Genomic DNA, 14,983 nt, shown 5'->3' with positions numbered 1-14,983 from the left:
TGTTCACTTAAAACCCAATGATTTTATGATTTGTTTGTTTTATTTTGCTGCCTTTGTGACATGGATTTTGAAAAGTGCTCTATAAATAAAGATTATTAGTATTATTACTATGTCTTATCCTGATTTAGCCCCAAACATGGTAAACAAGAACACATGCTGAAAACATCATGTCAGTATTTTGTACAAATTTCATTCATTTTGCCCAAATTGCTCAGATTAAACGAACTGTTCAAAACCTAAAAAACAATAAGAAAGAGGTAGACATCATTCTAAATGCTACTAATGTGCTGCTAGTGAGCAGAGGGATCAAGTCAGACAGCTGTGAGAGGAGAAAATGAGAGGTTGTGTAATAAAGAGCATTAAGAGTACAGAACATGTTTCATACTGTATATTTAATACATCTCACACTGGCTCCACTTTTTGATGATATGATCTACAATGTTCACTAAAAAAAATTACCAAATATGTACATACAGACATTTAGTTGACAATCCATATTTCTGAAAGTTGTCCGAATTGTAAATGACAACTGTAATTCATACAAGTCTGAATTATACACCCCCCCCCCAACTGAACTGTCATTATGTTTGATGCCAAGACAACTCATTGTCTGCACACTGATTCATGACTAGAAGTGGCTCCATGGTAAAAGAGTTGAGAAAGGCTGCCCTCTGCAGGCTAAAACCAAGAACTATATTTAGTGCATTAATGACTGCAACTACAAGGCTGGTAACACACAGACTGAACAAACTCCTCAGTGTGTCTTGATGATAAACAGCTTTAGAAACCCTTGTGAAATAGGTGTGAACACTTGTCACATCAGGTCAAACTCATTTTGCAGTTGCAGTTTGCAAAATATTTTCATAGCCAAAAGATATAAAACCATAAACACATATGCAATAATTAAGTGTGGAATGACAGACTCCATAAAGTCAACTGATGACATCATCAACTAAAGCCTTGATAGTCTGATTTCTAGCTTTAGCAGGAAGCCGTCTTTCTGTACAAAATCAATAAAAAATAGCAAATAAATAGCACAGTCCAACCACATTCTGCTCAGGCTGACGATATGAGCAAAGAGAGTCCTACCATGTTTGCGCACAAACACTGCGGTATGCAAAGAGTGAGACTGACACCTGCTGTATGTGTGTGTGTGTGTGTGTGTGTGTGTGAGTGAGTGTATGCATGTGTGTGTGTGTATGTGGGTCAGGGACAAAGAGAAAAAGAGAGGAGCAGCTATATAAAGGCGATCAGATCCAGGACAGCACTCCATCTCCATTATCCAGTAATGACAGCAGGGCCCCTGGGTGACACAGAGAGAGTCGACTCACTTCCAGGTAGACAGACAGAAGAGGCGTACGGTTACAGCCTTCAACTACTCAGGAAACCGTTACCTCACTGAAACAGGATCTATCAACCTTTCTGTGTTTAGAGGAGCAGAGTTACCTGTAACAAGCTTAGATGACATCAACCACTTACAATCATTTCTTTTCATTTGAGTAAACCTCCTTGTTGCTGCAGAAGTTTTACACCACTATAAATGTCTTTATCGGGATCATAAAGTGCTGAATTCTCCCATTTAGAATACAATGGGTGGACAGGATAATAACGACTTGTCAGCATGTCCTCACTGTATGATCCCTGCAGTCGACCTCTGCACTAATCAATAATGTGAGGGACGGTTGGAGCAAATCAGAGAGACAGTCTGACAGTCCTGTCACCTTACTTCCACTGTTAGGTTTGGTTTACAGGCTTGATTACAGGGTTTACACAAGCAGCACATTCAATAACACAAGGAGCATTTCTCTCATTACTCACTATATAAGAAGAGAGCTTGTGTACGTCACACACTTGTATTAACTATGAAGCAGGCTTGAGACACAAGTGTCGACTGACAGTTTTCCAGATGAGCATCAGATATGTGGTATTCTGAGGTGAAGGTGGCGAAGTCAGCTCGGCTTAATCAAATATACATTAACACTCGACTTACACACACAAGCTGCTGCTCTGTCAGCTTCACCTCCGGTCTGTCTGAGAGCAGGCAAACAGCCAACCTGAGTCACTGTTAGTATCAAAAATGCAGCAGATTCATCGGAGGAGCTCGGATCATGCAGAGAATCTAGTAGCAAAAATCTGTCTGTCCTTCAGACTGGAGTCGAACCCTTTTGTCAGCAGTAACAAACAGTGGACTAATGCATGCTTCTAACATTTTTTTCCATCTCTTAGCTATGCTGCAACACCTCTCCTAGTGTTTTTTTCTGACATGTTGGGAGATAGTCTGTAGTATTAAAGCCATTTGACATTAAAGTATTTATTTAAAGTGTATATCCACAGTATTTTCTAGGATTGCGACTAACAAAACACCAGAGAACAGTGATAAATGCTCATCACAATTTAGCCATCAGTTGTTAAAAATGTTTTCTTTTGCCCAACAGTCCCCCCAAAACCCCCCAAAGGGAGGTGGAGAGAGAGTCTGTAACCATAACTGTACAAAAGTGTACAAAAAAACAATTAGACTTGATGGATAGTGAAAAGGCAACCCGATAAACTGACAAACAAAAGATCCACAAGGTGTGTGTGTGTGTGTGTGTGTGTGTGTGTGTGTGTGTGTGTGTGTGTGTGGTGTTGGAGGAGGGAGACAAAACAAGGACAGAAAGAAACGGAAATGATTTAAGAGGTGCTTGATTATTAACATGATTTCAGCATTTCATTTTTTAAATGTCACGGTTATTGTCAATACTGGTATATCACGTCACCTCTAGTTGGAAGTCATCAAAAGTCCATTTTCAGTCAAGAGGCAAAGAACTTGCTAGTTAACATTGAACATTGATGGCCACCACTGTTCAGCAGCCAAAGAAAAGAGGATCACCTATAGAAACTCTTCATCTTCGTCTTCTTACATGTTTACTGACAGCTAATCTGAGGGCAGAGCAGTGCAAAAATACCAGACCGATGAAATACACCCATAGTAGAGGAAATGACTCCAGCACACCAGGGATCAGACTTGAAAAGGAGACGGCGGCTGCCCTCTGGCATTCACTGGGTCATTTCAGACTGTCTAGGAACATCGCTATTCAAACTCACATCCTGATGAAAAGTCATTTCACTTTGCTCTTTATGTGTTTTCTTGAGGGCGATTTTCTCAAAAGCACAGTCCCTTGACATCAGATCCATATATTTCTCCTGAGAATAAAACAGACTTTTAATGCTCCAACTCTTGTCAGGTCAAGTCAATTTTATTTATATAGCACCAAATCACAACAGAAGTTATCTGAGGGTATATTTCACATACAACAGGTCTTGACCGTACTCTTTAATTTACCCAACATTCTCCCATGAGCAACACTCTTCTTGACACTTTCATCTTTCAGCAACTTCCTTAAAATTCATTCTTATATTCATTCTCATAATACAGGTCGTCCATCCTCACCTTGCATTTTACAAAACTAAACATGGCCTGTATGGAAGATAAGGAATGCCAAATTATTTCAAGAGCTTATCTTATTTAAAATTTTAAAAAGAAATTGTATAATAAATGACGTCTAATTCTTTCTTAATTTTCTTTTCTTTTATATATGTGTTTTTTTCTTACCGTGTTATTGTCTGCTGATTGATGAACATTTTTTTCATTTTGTGGGTTTCTTACTGTCATTTATTTTCTAAATCAACAACTGCACTCTGCTAATTCTTCTTCTATCATGCAAATAGACTGAAAGACACAGAGTGAAAGACTGTCCTACATTACAGGCAGGCATAGAGAGAGAGAGAGAGCGCAGCCCACTGTCTTTGACATGAAGCCTCTAAAACTGAACTGACTTCCTCTGGCTCAAACTCCTCAACTAGCCCTCCACCAACCAAACGTCTCATCCACTCCTGTTAGAATCAGTTTCACCATTAGCCTCACTGTGACTTAGTGTGTGTGTGTGTGAGAGTTTGAAGTGAATAACAGGGCTAATCCACAAGTTTAATGACTATTGTTGAAGAGTTGAACCCTGCTACGCATTAAGACACGCTTGTCGAGCAGGTTATGCCTGGAGCTGGATGGAGCGGAAGAGGAAAAAGTAAAGAAGAAGAAGAGTGACACGAGTGAACACAAGATTAAAGAGACACTCCTCAGCAATTATAGGAGGCCTAATAAAGAGTAGGCTTACGCATGGTTCAGTAACAGTATATTAATGTCTTTAACAATTGTTGGGTATTTGAATCCAGCTGGAAAAACTCATTAGATATGGAACATTTCCTCAAATGAGGAAAAAGTTCAAGTTATTGACTTCAAACTTGATGAGAAGCTGCTTGAATATCAGTGAAGCAGTTCTGTGTTATTACTGCTACTGCTAATACACATACTGCTCTCAGTAAGTTATGAAAATACAAAAGTCATAATTTAAAAAAAAGTAAACTCTACAGGATATTAAGGCAGATGCAATGCATATGTAGGTGCAGCACAAACATATTTCACAAAGACTTCTAATAAATGCATTGAATATATAATAATAACAACATAGAATATTATTTACTGTATTTTCCAAGACATTTTCAGATGTTTCATTGACCTGAGGATGACCTACAGTTGCATTAAAAGGTGAAACTATTTTCTCCCAAGATACTGATATACTAATAAACGCTCAGAACCAATCATAATCCCGGTTCAGCCATGCATACTCCTCCTCATTACCACGGACAAATCTCTAATCTCCTTTAGAAGCCTCCGACCAATCAGAACACTCATCGATAACATCAATCATGTTTGATTTTTAGGACGTGGATCAAAATATGATCTTGTAGTTTAAGATGTGATCATCCCAGTGTGTTCCTGGCTTCAACTAACTGTGCTTAATGAGTCCTTGTTCTCTTTAGAATGAATACGAGTGAAATGATTGTGTAGCGTTGTTTAAATGTACAAATCACTATTAAATTTCACAAGCACTAATAGGTGACCCGTTTCCAAAATATGTGTCTTCCATTTGATTGTTGTTATGTAATAAACCCCTGCAGATGCTGTGTTACTTCATATGGCTCTCAAGCTCTGAAGGGGGTGTTTGTTTTGTTCAAGGGGACAGCCCTCAGCTTGGCTGGACTACAACAAATCCAGCTTCTTTTTTTTTTTTTTTATTTGCGTTGCTCTAATCATGGTACACTGAGGTAAAGTCAAACAATAGAATCACTGGATCAACAAAGTCAAACTGCCATGAAGGAGGGAGACCTCACCACTTGTACAACGAGCCTCGCGGCTGCAGCGAGCTGAGGTTTCCTCACTTATCAGAGTTACATAACAAGACACACATAAAGATGATGGAATGGAAACCAACTCAAGAGCCCAGAGAGACTAGTAGCACAACAAATATTTTTAAATATGTGAACGTGAATCTCATCATCCTTTCCCCAGTGACCTGAGAGGACTGTAACATTTTGTTTATCTAACCTTTATATTATCTTACCAGCTCTCTTCCAACATCACTGTCTGCATCACTTTGAGTTATTCACTCTTTTTCTTTTACTTTTTTAAATATCTGCCATTCCAGTCTCAACCCTCTCTCTCTCTTCTGCCTTTCTACTTTCCACTTCACCCTAATCAATGTCAATCCATCATCTTGACCCTTTGTGATAAGATTGAGAGGATTCATGATATTGTGTGTGTGTGTGTGTGTGTGTGTGTGTAACAAGGCAATAATCAGCCTCACAGTGGGCCGTGCCAGCCACAGCTGACTGCACTAGAAGCTATCTGTGGTGACCTACAGTCAGCTCCATTGTTCTTAGCTGATCATTATGGGATTTAGAACCGGACTTGAAGGTTCGGTTCAGGACGAGAGTCATGCAACATGGTGACAGCCAATCAATACTCGTCTCTTAAGGAGTAACTTAACTACTATTTTGAGTAGTTTTGCCAGACTACTTTGACTCTTTGTCGTTTTCTGTCTTATACAGGTTTTCTCTGTTTACAATAATATATGTGAAACATGAAGATGATGATCTCGGCCAATTTTGTCATTGATAGAATTCAGCTTCTTCAGTTTTCTTTGACATTACTGAGGACAATGTTTTCAAGACATTTTCTTTTGCACATCACATGAAACTAGAAGAATGTAGCTCTCTGTGCTACATCGTCTTACTGTTTTGTGTCATAAATCACCAATACATCCCATAATGTAAATCACTGGACTGGATGTTATCTGAGCAATAGCTTCACCTATTTCCAGTAGTTATAAAGCCATGCTACCGTGCTTCATGTAATACTCTGACTGGGAGAGAATATCCTCAGTATTTACTTAAGTAAAACTGACAGCCCTGAAATTTGCAACATGGCATTTTTCAAAGAGCAGTGTTGAGGACATCAGAGAGTGTAACAGTAATTGTTCAAGTGTGAATATTCACTGGGACATGCAAAGGTGAACACACACACACACACACACACACACACAAAGCCAGGAGCAGCAGGGTAGCAGTGATTGTACACACAGCACAGTGAAATCTGATTTGCTGACTAGGACGTTCTATCTTATATAGGAGCCAAGTCCTCAGCCAACAAATGTTTATGGTTTTTATCTGTATTACCAGTAACAGTGTTTCCTAACAACTATATAAATCTAAACTTTACAACACAAAGAGACGCCAATGGTCAGTCAGTCTACAGTCAGTGCTCATGGGAAAAAGGAGCCAAAACAACCAGCTGGATGAAGGAGGACAAAGCTGAGCAGATCATATAGAGACAGAAAAGGAAGAAGAGAAATAACAAATATAGTATATGAATCTGCTTGGTATAAATTTCGAGCAGAAATGCACAGTGGGATTTAATACTGGCTGCGCCCACTGTGATCCTAGTTCACTTTAAGCCATATCAAGTGGACATTGGAAGAGAGGCAGCTTTAATGTGACCTTTACAACACGCCGACATTCCTGTTACTCATCTATCCAATCGCTTTCAAAATGTATAATATCTACTACAACTAACAAGATGATAAGACACTGACAAACACTTGAATTACTTTTCTATTCTATTACTTCTGATTACTGCTCAGTTTTTTGATAAAAAAAAAAATCTGACAGGGTGCATCAGATGGGGTGAGAGACACAAAGACACAGTGCTGAAGCTTCACAAACCACTTTCACTTGATTTCTTACTGGCTGCATTAGAGCTCTATGATAGCAAAGGCAACAAGACTTGATCAGGACTCCTCCACCTGACAGGATGAGAGCAACAGCTCATACACAACTGCTTACATTACACAAGTAATTTCACATTATACAAACAGTCTCAATCCAACTGTCTTTCAGGGGATTTAAAACGCAAGCAGTGTGGAAGTAAATTAGCAAATTATTGTCATTGTAATTAGCTATTTCCAAATAACACCATCTATCCGTTATTTCAGATTTTGAACACAATCGACTCCAGCTGCCTAATGAAGTGATTTAGAATTCATTTAATTAATTAATGATGTAAAATGATGAAGGCGCTGTGCTCATGGTTTTTTTTGTTTCAGCTGGGCAGACAGCCAACCGGGGAGCTTTTAACAGACAGCAAGCTCACCTTTCCCTTCATAGAAACACTTGGCAAGCGTCACCACTGCATCACATTACAGCAACATCCAGTAGCAGTGCTGATATCACTGCACACACACCTCTGCAGTCACACAATGGACACACACACACACACACACACACACACACAGATTGCTAACACATTGGTGTATGAAAGACAGCGGTGGAAGTTAAACTCAGCCTCCCGCTGCATCACACAGAAGGACACCCCAAACACAGCAAAAGTGGTTGCCATAGAAATAAACAGAGTGCTTAGTCATTCTGAGAAATGAATGCGACTGTGTGTGTGTGTGTGTGTGTGACTTAATAACCAGCTTGTGTCATTCTGCCATTAGGATTCTCATGCCTACAGTCACTGCAGAGGTGTGTGTGTGTGTGTGTGTGTGTGTGCATGTGTAAATTTGTGCGCATGCATCTGCAATCCATTCTACTCTGACGTAACATAAACACTGCGTGTGAGGTCGTAGCAGGAAATGTGACACTGCTGACAGGGTGTGTGTGTGTTCAGATGACGTAAAGGACACACACACACACACACACGCACAACTGATTCTCCTTATGATTCCAAAGTGAGGATGGCAGAGAAACAGATGGTGAGAGATGTTAAGAAACATTAACATTCAAATCAATGTCACTGTATTTTCCATTAAGAACGCTATGATATTAATATGATAAACTCATATGTCTATAAAGCAGCTGAAAATTCGACTTTCTACTGAGAGCAAAAAGATCGCAGGAGGGAAATGATATTTAGATCAGTGAATGTCAGGAGAAACTGTATAAAACACAGTGAGTCAGTGCTGAAACAGAAAGAAGCAGCATTAGAGTAATGAGAGTGATCATAATGGACAGTGAGAGAGGCGTGGAGAGGAACAACGAAGGTAACTAGATGGAGAGACTGAGCTGGTTGGCTGACTGCCACTCCAATTAGGACTGGTCCTGAGGTTATATGGCGTACTGTGGATTGAGCTGTTACATAACCTGCTAGCAGTCCCTCTTCCTCTGACGCCACCGCTATCTTAACCGATCGATACCTGGATACATGACGGTGGACGGGGATTCATTTGAACTTGTGATGTACTGATAAAGTGAATAAGAATATCTCCAATCAAAACAAAAATTTGCAAGAAAGCAGAGTTAAGCCGGGTTTGTCCTTCACCACATCCCTGATTAATTATTGTACTATATGTTTGAACTATGATACGAGTGGTGACTCTAAACTAGTCCAGTAAAAGGTACTGCTCTCTAAATAGCACTGCAGTAGAGCTTGTGATGGGGGAATGAAATGTTTCCCATCATTGAAATACAGAACCAGAACACGTGACCTGTGTCCATACATGGTCAGAAATGTTCACACAGTCTGAGCTGTACAGCGGTTTCACTGCATGACCAAAGTCCTGAAACAGGCGATAATGCACAGGAAACACACTCAAGCCCCACAGCTGTTTTTTTTTAAAAAATATATCACTGGTTTTAAGACAGTCCGTAAAAAATGAAGCTCCAAATCTGCATGGCGCTTTTCAAAACATCATTAACATCTCAAATGCTCCTGTGAGGCCTCTCTCTACCTTCCCGGTGACCTGCTAAATGTATCTCTGCTTTCTAAACCGTTGTGTGATCCTGTTTACACAGACTCAGCTTCCTCTGGGAACAGCGACGCCTCGACTTTGGCTGCTGAACTTCATCATCACTAGCAGGTTATGTCATCCTAGGATGATATTAATCCATCATTTGTTACAGTTAGCTTCACTTGGGAGCTGAAGCAACGACGGTTGTTAGAGCGAGCGAAGCATACAGTAGGTTACTTTGTCTTGTGACATTACAAGAAAACCTTGTGACTGCTAGACATTTAGGGCTTATAGGTTTCATACAATCAACTGATGAAACTTAAAAACATTCTAATTTAACTTTGTTTAAAAGCGTTGAGATTACTTCTTCAAAGTCATTCCGTAGACTAAAATCAGTAATATGGATTTTTGACAAAATAAAGAATGCAGCATCGACCTCTATGTTAAACCACATTTAAACAAAGACGACTACAAACCCGCCACATGCAGCTCTGTGAAACAATGCTTCAACTGTACGTACATTGAGAGGGGATTTAGTTACATGTGTAATCATCTCGACAAAGCATCTGGAAACTATCAAACCCACCGTCTTCAAAAGACATGCAGAGGAAAGACTACATGACTGGTTTGTGTCTTCAGTTTGGCCACAGCACCGTCACACTGGCATCACCTTCTTATTCTCTTCATCAGAGTCACAGTTACTTTACTAATTAGGATATAACATGCACAAAACTTTGTACTGGAAACTTACCAACTTTCAGAGTAAATATCAAAACATTCCAAGTCCATCTTATTAGAAAAAGTTTTAACGGCTGAAAATATAAAGATGACTTCCAAATTTAGTCAAAAAACGTAACTCCTACTCTCTTCACTATATAGGAAATGAGTTGTGTACAATAATCTGGCTGTAAATAATCTACCATGACACAAGTTAATGTTAAATGATTGACTTGTTTTGCACCAGTCAACATCTCAAAGTGCACTGACCATTTAACTTTTAAAAGACCTATGCCCTAGAATGTACACATACACACACACGCTGATGAAGTAGAAAACACGCATGTACACGTGCTGATCCCTTGCTTAACTGTTTGCCACAGCCATAACTTACTCTTCTCTTTCCTTCTTCTCAGGCTGCACTGCCACAAAAAAAAAAAAAAACAACACATCCAGCAAAAAAAAAAATATCATGGAAGCTCCGTCAGCTCGCTCACACTCCTCACTTCAGACTGGCGTGCGCTTAGCTGTCTGTCCTCACACACACTCGATCCTCCTCCTCCTCCTCATACATACACCTCTCGCTGCACTGCGCTGCACGTTCATGTGTTGTACCCCATCACTGCTCTGTGTGTGTGTGGGTGGGTGTGTGTGCGAGCAGGCAAGGAAAGACTACGCAGGCTGTGACGGTTGTGGAGAGAGGGAGGGGGGGGAGAGAGAGAGCGAGAGAGAGAGAGAATAGTGTGGTGGGGGGAGAGAGAGATAGAAAGAGGGAGAGAGGATACACCTCCCTTTTTGGTTCTGAAACACGAGCATGCTGCTCAGTGCTGCAGTAACAAGAAGTGTGTGTGTGTGTGTGTGTGTGTGTGTGTGTGTGTGTGTGTGTGTGTGTGTGTGTGTGTGTGTGTGTGTGTGTGAGCTAGTTGAGGAATGCCTTTTCCCTCTTGCCATATTCCTGTGCCAGAAACAGCAGTTTGCATTGACTAACACACACACGTTTGTGTGTGTGTTAGTCAATGCAAACTGCACACACACACACACACACACACACACACACACACACACACACACACCTTCCTCAAGGTCTAGTGTGGGAGGGGATAGTCAGTCCCATGTCTGTGTTTACAGAGAGCTTGTGTGTGTGTGTGTGTGTGTGTGTGTGTGTGTGTGTGTGTGTGTGTGTGTGTGTGTGTGTGTGTGTGTGTGTGTGTCTGCCAGGTAACTTTACCCTGGTCAGGGTCCACCCTCCACCCCCAAAAAATAGGAGGGACCAGTCCTGACCAGTCCAACTGGGTTGGCTGTTGCTAAGCAGCCTGGGCCCTCTCCCTGTTATTGGTTGCAGGAGCCTGAGGAGAAACAGAGAGGGAGGTTTTGGACTAAAGAAGAAAGGGGCAAAGAGAGTAATGGAAAAGTAACTCATGTAATCTGATGGAGAGTGAGAGGTAGGAGTGAAACAGGCAGCAGTGAGCCAATGAAAGGACTGATCCAAGCAAGATTACAGAAAATTGGTCATGTCTGTCCTGCCAATAGACGGAATATTAACCAAACAAGTAGATTAGCAAATGCCTTGATCCAAGCACAAGTCTGATAATGCTGGTCTATTTCACATTCATAATTATTACCCAAGCGTATATCCTGCGGCAAAAATGTCCTGACTTCGAACATCCAAAAACTCAAATAGAAGAAACGGTGTCATGCACACACAAAGACACACACTGGTCATGTTTCCTGTACCAGGTCTACCACACTCCTATAGTGTGAAGCTGTCAGGAGAACCCACTGTGTAGAAAAGAGCTCCTGTCATAAATGAACCAGCACTTGACCCTATAGAGAGAGAGAAATGGGTTTGCTAATTAGAAAATAGATCCAGCAGAAGAGGAAATATGTCACCACATTTGTGCTTGAAGATAAGGTTTTCTAGTCTTTCTTTAGCTAAAAATGATAATGATGATATGCTACTTTCTAGCACCAGCCTTCATCACTGAGCAGTTGAAATCCTCAGTGTGGGTGGTGGAGGAGCTCTGAGAGTCTTGAAACTCCAGAGGGTGAGGAGTTTTTGTTCAGTAAGCAATAAGACAGAAATCTCTGGACAGGTTATGGTTGAGTCACTGCTACTGATCAAAAATTTAAAATGTTGGGACTATATGGTCATTTTGTTTTATGGGGCAGTAAAGCCTTGTTGGTCCTGGTGATGTCACTGCTTTCCAATCTCAATGAGTAAAATTTTTTATTATATCCAGTAAGAATGATGTACAAAAATACAAAGTTTAGACCCACACCCAGACAATAATAAGATCCAGATTATAAAACAGCAGTCATTTCCTTTCAGGAGAGGAATACTACAAAATACAAAACAACTAAACATTTGTTGAACATTGCACTGCATTTGTAGCAACAGAACACAAACTTACTGGTCAAACTGTAATTCAAAACATGGATGGAATTGAAATACAAAGATTGCATAATTTGAATGATCACTCACATCACTGAGACCTTGCAGCAAAAACTCCCCTTTGAAAATAACTGTATCCATCACGGCTGATTGAGCAATTCACTGGCCCAGTAAAGCTAATACGACCATTTCATGTCATTTCACCCTGATAAGTAAAAGAGAGTGAAACTGACCGATGATATTAACACTGTCTATACATATATCAAATTTATCTGGCTTTTAAAGGTGTCTACTCTAGATTTATTGACATCAGGTGGTGAAACAACATCAAATGAACTCCTTGCTTTGGTCAGGCAACAATGGCCGGCATTAACAGACAACAATTCACCCTACAACACTCAACATGAACATTTTTTGATGTCACAAGCTGATTTATTCACTTAAAACAAATGAGTATGGGAGCACCTCAGTAGCCAAACACTTTGCATGCCTTGTAACTGTGATGTCTCTGGTTCAATTCCAGTCAGGGACCTTTGTTGCACATTGTACCCAACTGATCTCTCTCTCCCTATTTCTAGTCTGTCTGCAACCTCACTGCTCACTATCCAATAAAGGATCAATCCAATAAAAATAAAAAATAACCTTAAAAAAACTTAGTACTGTATAACCTCATCTATCATTTTTGATTTTTTTAATAATACAAACTTAAACTAGCATTGATCAACATTTTGATACTGTTGAACAAAACCACTCTAATGTGCAAGTGTTGCTAATTGTGACAAAAAACTTGCCTTAATGGAGATTTTCAGCCTTCATTCAGTCATTATTTTGGGATTATAACACATTTACTGTATAGTTCAGTTCAGTCTCACTGCTATTGTAAAAACTGAAGTCAGCCATTTCTATAAAAAGAGTAACGTATTCCCTGTATGCTAACTGCTAAGTAGCAAACAGCAGACACACAAAGTTAGCAACTAGCTTGTGAAGAAAGTCAAACATTTAGCAGCTGAAGAGCCAGATAGTTTTCTCAGGAGTTGCTGAAGACCAAAACAGAGCTAAAAGAAGAATGAATATTAGACTTACATTCACCTGGTGGACAAAAACACGACTCCAGATGAATGCTAACGTTGCTCAGTGTCTGCTGAATGTGAATGAAGGCAATCGTTAGCTAACGCGATGGCTATAATTAATTCAGTACTCATTTGAACAGAAAATTACTGAAAGAAAATAATGTAAAATAGTAATTGTTATAGTGTAACGCTATTGGGCTGCAGTTTACTTTGTACCAAATACATTACTATCTGGTGTCTCCACCATGTTTAGTTAATGAGCCACACCTGGTTCAGGTAACTTACAGACCAGGTTTGGTCCCCAACTGTGACTGAGTTTTCAGTACGTACACTAGCCTTTGTGGGGCTTTATAAATAGCGCAGTTGAATGTATAATTACATTGGATGCATACATGTAATAAAGTTCAATAAAAACTACTTATATATACTCATTGAAAGTGCAACTTTGCCTGGTAAGAATTTCTTACTTACTCAACAAGGGCCACACATGATGCTCCAGTGGTGCCCAGACACCACTTTTTCTCTTAATCTTTAAATACTCTATAGGCTTACAGAGCTGCTTGCTGACTTATACTGCACTCATAATAGCTTTCTGTCATTTTATCTTTTCTAGTTGTCCCTAGCAGTCTGTGAAACATTAAACACGTTACTGAAAATCAGTGTTTGGGGTTTAAATTTGATTTTCTTCCAGATCCAGGTTTCTGCATTATTGAGTTCAGTTTGTTATTACCTGGTTATTTATCGCTCTGAAGTGATAATATTTGCCAGTAAATTTAAAATGACTCAGCAACCAGCAGTATGACAACCAGCAGGAAGGTTTTAATGAACAAGATTGTTCTTCTTAAATCATTACTTAAAATAAAATGTTATCATTTTCTAAGTAAAATGAAAGGACCAGAGGTTAAGACACCTGAAAAAATGGCATCATTGTTATTATTACTTCAGTAAGAGGTTGATTGTGTGAAACGTGCCAAAAGGCCCAGTGTGAGTGTTTAAATAAAATAGAGGTTAGAGGAGCTGTGAGACCTCATGAACAAATAGAGAATGTTGACGGGAGTTAAATCCCAAGCAGTTATTATACGGCACATGCTAGAGCTTAGTGAAGAAAACACCTTTAACATGCATGTGAGCGGACTACAGCAAGTGTGTAAGCTTAACTGCATGTACATGTACTGACTGTGTTTCATGCTGCTCAAAATATCCAACATGCTTCACGCTGAAATGTCTCCACAAGCTGAAACCATGCAACTTTGGCCCGATGCCAAACACCAATTATGAATTTCTCCACATTTTCCTCACATGCAGACAGTGTGACTGAGCAGAGGGGAATTCATTAACGCACAATACTCTGATTAACTTTTGATCTTTGAAAAAAAAAAAAAAAAAAAGGCCTTGAAGTTTTCCACAAGTGAAGCTTACATGGTCGCGTGGGATGAATTTCTAAGCTTTAGAAGCATGCAAGTCAACTAGGGTCCTGCAGAAAAGGCTTAGAGAACAATACTTGTGCACAAACATGAAGCATACATACACTATTCTGCGACAGATGAAGGGCTAGAGCAGAATGTGGACCACCTGTGGAGCAGTTTAGAGGACGCATTTGGTCATCAATCATTTTTGGGATCAAATAAGAGTGCAGTTACAGTGCATGACTCTTGTCTTGTTTTTAATTGTACAACTCTCAGACGAAAAACTTACATGTA

General features: G+C 39.8%; 1 protein-coding gene across 7 annotated transcripts in view; it reads right to left on the bottom strand.

Moving 5' to 3' along the window:
* LOC121908717 (microtubule-associated tumor suppressor 1 homolog) overlaps nt 1-14,983 on the bottom strand; it is a 69,738-nt gene that overhangs the window by 46,881 nt on the left and 7,874 nt on the right. For 3 of the 7 annotated variants that reach the window (XM_042428976.1, XM_042429010.1, XM_042429002.1), the window contains one exon: nt 11,050-11,167. The exons of 3 other annotated variants lie outside the window; for them this stretch is intronic. The gene's annotated coding sequence lies outside the window, so the exon portion shown is untranslated. Of the gene's footprint in view, nt 1-10,215; nt 10,377-11,049; nt 11,168-14,983 lie in introns of those variants that run through there. One more of the 7 variants, XM_042428995.1, reaches the window with a different exon arrangement.

Source organism: Thunnus maccoyii, chromosome 2, assembly GCF_910596095.1.
Source record: "Thunnus maccoyii chromosome 2, fThuMac1.1, whole genome shotgun sequence".
NCBI classification, from domain to species: Eukaryota; Metazoa; Chordata; class Actinopteri; order Scombriformes; family Scombridae; genus Thunnus; species Thunnus maccoyii.
Note: the sequence above shows the minus strand (reverse complement) of the source record. Positions and strands in the feature narration are given on the sequence as shown.